Below are 6000 nucleotides of genomic sequence, written 5' to 3' on the forward strand. Positions count from 1 at the left end.
CTGATAATCAACACCAGCACATGTCAAGGATGTATGTTTAGTCCACTGCTCTACTCTCTCTACACCCATGGGTGTGTGGCTAGGCATAGCTCAAATGTCATCTGCAAATTTGCTGATGACACAACCATTGTTGGCATAACTTAACAACCTGCAACAGTCTTTTTTGGTCCTGCTGAAGCCTGGGGCCCTTTTGTATGTTCTCCACCAGTACCTGATACAGTGCCGTGATGTGCATGAGATCAAGTAATAGAGACATGATCCCTCTCATTTCAACCGTTCACCTAATTGATAATACCATGTGTATAAAAAGTTTTAAGACTTTACATAAACAATAAACAGACTTAATAAAACAGGCAGTAATAAAAGTAATTAATTTAATCAACATAACTCTTCAGCTCATATTCACTAAAAACATATACACAAGTGTGCTTATGAAAAGTTTGCACTAAATTATCACATAGCCCACCAGCATAGCTCTGAAGGCACACTCTCTCACCCAATGTTGAAGGATGCAGTGGCAAACTCTGGGCACCCTCACCACCTCTGGAAGGGGTGGATATGTAGAATACTTTGTAGAGAAAATTAGTAGGGAAAGGTATTGCTCTGTGAGTCAGCATTGACTTGATGGTCTAAAAGGAGCTCCTGTAAGTTGTAAGGTAATAGGGGAATACAGCATTATAGAGTTTTAGAGAAGTACAGCACAGAAACAGGCCTTTTGGCCCACCTATTCCATGCCGAACGCATTTAACCTGCCTACTCCCATCAACCTGCACCAGGACCATAGCCCTCCATACCCCTATCATCCACATACCTATCAAACTTCATCAAACATTGAAATCATGCTAGCATGCACCACATGTGCTGGCAGCTCATTCCACCCTCCCACCACCCTCTGAGTGAAGTTGTTTCCCCTCATATTTCATCTTTTATCCTTAATGCAACACCTCTGGTAATATTCTCGCCCAAGCTCTGTGGAAAAAGTCTGCTTGCATCTGCCCTATATATATCCCTCATAATTTTATATACTTCTATCAAATTTACTCTCAGTCTTCTATGTTCTAAGGAATAAAGTCATAACCTATTCAATCTCTCCTTATAACTCAGCTCCTCCAGCATCCTTGTAAATTTTCTCTGTTCTCTTTCAATCTTATTTATATCTTTCCTGTCGCAGGTTATCAAAGCTGCACACAATTCTCCAAATTAGACCTCACCATCATCTTATACAACTTCAACATAACATCCCATCTCCTGTGCTCAATAAATTGATTTATGAAGGTCAAAGTGAAGAAAGCTTTCTTTACAACTTTAATTACCTGCTACACTATTTTCAATGATTTATGGACCTGTATTTCCAGATCCCTTTGTTTTACCACACTCCTCGGTGCCCTGCCATTTACTGTGTAAGACCTGCCCTGGTTGGTCCAAATAAAGTGCAACACCTCCTACTTGTCTGCATTAAATTCCATCTGCCATTTTTCAACCCATTTTTTCAGCTGATGCAGAACCCTCTGCAAGCCATGATAGCTTACCTCGCTATCCACTACACCTCCAATTTTGGTGTCATCTACAAATTTGCTGATCCAGTTAACCACATTATAATCCAGATTGTTGATATAGTTGACAAACAACAACAGAACAAGTACTGATCCCTGTGGCACACCACTAGTCACAGGCCTCCAGTCAGAGAAGCAATCATCCACTACCACTCTCTGGCTTCTCCCACAAAGCCAATGTCTAATTCAATTTACTATCTCATCTTGAAAGCTGAATACTGAATGATCTTAATCAACCTGCTATGCAGGACCTTGTCAAATGCTTTGCTAAAGTCCATGTAGACAGCATCCATTGCCTTTCTCAAAAAAATCTATAACATTGGTAGGCACGACCTACACACACAAAGCCATGCTGACTATCTTTAATCAGTCGTGTCTATACAAATACATATATATCCGGTCCTTTAGAATACCTTCCAGTAATTTTCCCACAACTGGTATCAGACTCACAGCCTATAATTTCATGCTTTATGTCTAGAGCCTTTCTTAAACAATGGAACAATATTGGCTCTGCTCCAATTGTCTGGTACTTCTCCTGTCTCTAAGGATGATTTAAATATATCTACAAGAGCCCCAACAATTTCTGCACTTGCTTTCTGTAGGGTCTGAGGGAACCCTTTCTCAGGCCCAAGAGATTTATCCACCCTGATTTGCCTCAGCCGAGCAAACAGCTCTTCCTCTGTAATCTGTATTGGTCCACGAAGCTGATGCCACTATGCCTCACTTCTGTAGATTCTGTGTCTGTCTCCTCAGTAAATACAGATGCAAAAAAATATTTAAGATCTCCCTCATTTGCTTTGGCTCCACACCATGAATTACCATTCTGATCTACCAGAGGACCAACTTTGTTCTTTGAAATCCTTTTGGTCTTGACATACTGTTTCTGTAGCATCCCTTAGGATTCTCCTTCACTTTGTCGACCACAGCACCATCACAACTTCTTTAAGCCTTCCTGATTTCTTTCTCAAGTGTTGCATTTCTTATATTCCATAAGACCTCATTTGTTTCTATCTGCCTATATCTGCTATGCACATCCTTTTTTCTCTTAGGACACCAACATCTATTGAAAGCCAAGGTTCCCTACACTTATTATCTTTACAGGCACATACAAGCATTGTACTCTTACATTTTTATTTTTGAATGCCTCCAGCTTACCAAGTACACCTTTGCCAGAAAACAGCCTGTGCCAATCCACACTCGCTAGACAACTTCTGATACCATCAAAATTGGCCTTTCTCCAATTTAGAATCTCAACCTGTGGAAAAGACCCATCTTTTTGCATACTTACTGTAGAACTAACGGCATTGTGGTCACTGGATGCAAAGCATTCCCCTACACAAATTTCTGTCACCTGTCCTGGCTCATTGCCTAATAGCAGATCCAGTATCGTAAACTCTCTTGTTGAGACTTCTACATATTGATTAAGGAAACTTTCCAGAATGCATCTGATAAACTGTGCCCCATCTAGTCCTTTGACAGTCAATATGTGGAAAGATAAAATCACCTACTCTAACTACCTTATGTTTCTTGCAACAGTATGCAATCTCTCGACAAATTTGTTCCTCTAAATCCCTCAGACTGTTGGGTGGTATCTAATATAGGCCCATTAATGTGGTCGTACCTTTCTTATTTCCCAGTTCTGCCCATAATGCCTGACTAGTCGTGTTCTCCAGTCTATACTGACTAAGCAATGCCATGACATTTTCCCTTACTAGTAATGTCACCCCTCCTCCTTTAATCCCTCCCACTCTGTCACGTCTAAAACAACAGAATCCTGGAATATTAAGCTGCCAGTTCTGCCCTTCCTGCAAACAAGTTTCACTAATAGCTACAATATCATAATTCCAGGTGTTGATGGATGCCCTAAGCTCATCTGCCTTTCCTATGATGCTTCTTGCATTGAAATATAGGCAACTCAGGACACTAGACACACCATGCTCAACCTTTTGATTCCTGACTTTGTCTGAGGTCTTACCAACATCCGTCTCTACAACCTCTCCAATAACATCTCTGGCACTCTGGTTCCCATCCCCCTGCAACTCTAGTTTAAACGCCACAGTGCAGCATTAGCAAACCATCCCACTAGAATATTAGTCCCCTTCCAGTTCAGGTACAAACTGTCTCTTCTGTGCAGGTCCCACCTTCCCTGGAAGAGAGTCCAATGATTCAAAAATCCTATGTCCTCTCTCATACACCAATTTCTTAGCCACATGTTAAACTGTATAACCTTCCTATTTCTGGCCCCACTAGCATGTAGCACGGGTAGCAATCCTGAGATCACAACCTAGAGGTCCTTCAGCTTGGAACTTAACTCCCTGAACTCCCTTTGCAGAGCCTCCTCACTCATCCTACCCATGTCATTGGTACCTATATGAACCATGACCTCTGGCTGCTCTCCCTCCTACTTGAAAATGCTGAGGACTCAATCCAAGATTTCCCAGATACTGACACCCAGAAGGCAACTCGTTCTTTCCCACAGAACCACCTTTCTGTCCCCCTAACTAATGAATCTCCTACCACTACTCCTCGCCTCTTCTGCCCCCCACCTTCCCTTCTGAGTCACAGAGTCAGACTCAGTGCCAGAGACATGACCGCAGTGACTGTCCCTGTCTAGGTCATCCGCTTCTGACAGTATCCAAAGTGATATACCTGTCACTAAGGGGAATGGCCGCAGGGGTACTCCACACTGGCTCCTGAACCCCTTTCCCCTTTCTGACTGTCACCCAGTTCCCTGTGTCCTGTACCTTGGGTGTAACTACCTCTCTATGCATTCTATCTATCACCCCTTCAAGCATCCCAAATGATCCAGTGTTCATCCAGTCCCAGCTCTAACTCCTTAACGTGGAGTGTTAGAAGCTGCAAAAGGAAGCACTTCTCACAGGTGTAGTTTGTATGAACACTTGAGGTCTCCCTGCCTTCCCACATCCCACAAGAGGAGCATTCCACTATCCTGTCTGACATCTCTACTGTTCTAACTGATCAAATGTAAAGAAGGGGAAGAACACTCTAACAACAGTTTTTTTGTTTTTGCCTTCCCTGACTGAAGCCTCAAAGATCTAAAGCTTCAGAATCTCCACTCTAACTCTATCCACTATGACAATGTCTCCTGTGACTGTCCTCAGCAATTGCTGGGACACAGTGTATGAGGAGCAACAGGTGTATCTAGACACTCCAGTGCTGTGTGCATTCATTTGTCACAGCAGAATGAAGCACTAGCAGCTGTCTGTCCAGGTGCCTGAGTTCATCCAGGGCAGATGACACACTGTGACACTCAAAGGTTTAATTGGGTGGTTGGTCTAACGTTCTTTGTAGGTAAGGATTCATCATGATAAGCACAAACACAAGAGATTCTGCAGATGTTGGAAATCCAAAGCAATTCACACAAAATGCTGCGGGAACTCAGCAAGTCAGGCAGCATCTATGAAAATGAATAAACAGTCAATGATTTGGGCTGAGACCCATCATCACTTCCTGCTTTTTCATTGGCTGCATGGAACGGTTCATGTTCCAAGCCTTCCCTGGTAATGCTCATGAACTCCTTCTCTGCTAAAATGATGACTGCATTGGTGCTGCTTCATGCACCCATGCTAAGCTAATCAATTTCTTCAACTTTGCCTTCAACTTCTACCCTGCCCTTAAATTCAATTTGTCAATTTCTAACCCTCCTCCCCTTCCTTGACATCTCTGTCTTCATATCTGGAGACATACTGTCTACTAATATCTTTTATAAACCTACTAATTCCCATGGCTTAAGGCAACACAGGGTGAAGGAGCAACACCTCAACTTCCATCTAAGTAGCCTCCAACCTGATGACATGAAAATTGATTTCTCTCTCTGGTAATTTTTTCCCATCCCCTTTTCTCTTCTGTTACTTATTCTGACCTCATCCTTCTTCTCTTCACCTCCCTCAGGGCTCCTCTTCCTTCCCTTTCTCCCATGGTCCACTCTCCTTTCCTATCAGATTCGTTCTTCTCCAGCCTTTGCCTTTTCCACCTATCAACTCCCATCTTCTTACTTCATCACCCCTGTCCAACTACCTGGCTTCACTTATCACCTTCTACCTTGTCCTCCTTCCCCTCCCCCAACTTTTTATTCTGGTGTCTTTGTCTTTCCTTTCCAGTCCTGATGGAAACATCAATTGTTTATTGCTTTCCATAGATGCTTGCTGAGCTCCTCCAGCATTTTGTGCATGTTGCTCATCATCGTAAAAAAGTTTAAAATTCAATAAAGTTTCAAAAAAACTTCTTCTTTCAAGGTTAGAAAAGATATTTTTGTTTGCCTTTTTATGTAACTTGTCCAAAGCCTCTATCCTGGTGTCTGACAGATTATCATTTTATTGTATGCTGCTTTTAAACTACTTTACACCATCTTTCTCCATTGAGTATAAAAAAAACAGTTTAAATCATCAGTCATGTAAATTCTTATAAACAGTTATTAAATAAATGA

This window comes from Mobula birostris, chromosome 3 (genome assembly GCF_030028105.1).
Source record: "Mobula birostris isolate sMobBir1 chromosome 3, sMobBir1.hap1, whole genome shotgun sequence".
Classification (NCBI taxonomy): domain Eukaryota; kingdom Metazoa; phylum Chordata; class Chondrichthyes; order Myliobatiformes; family Myliobatidae; genus Mobula; species Mobula birostris.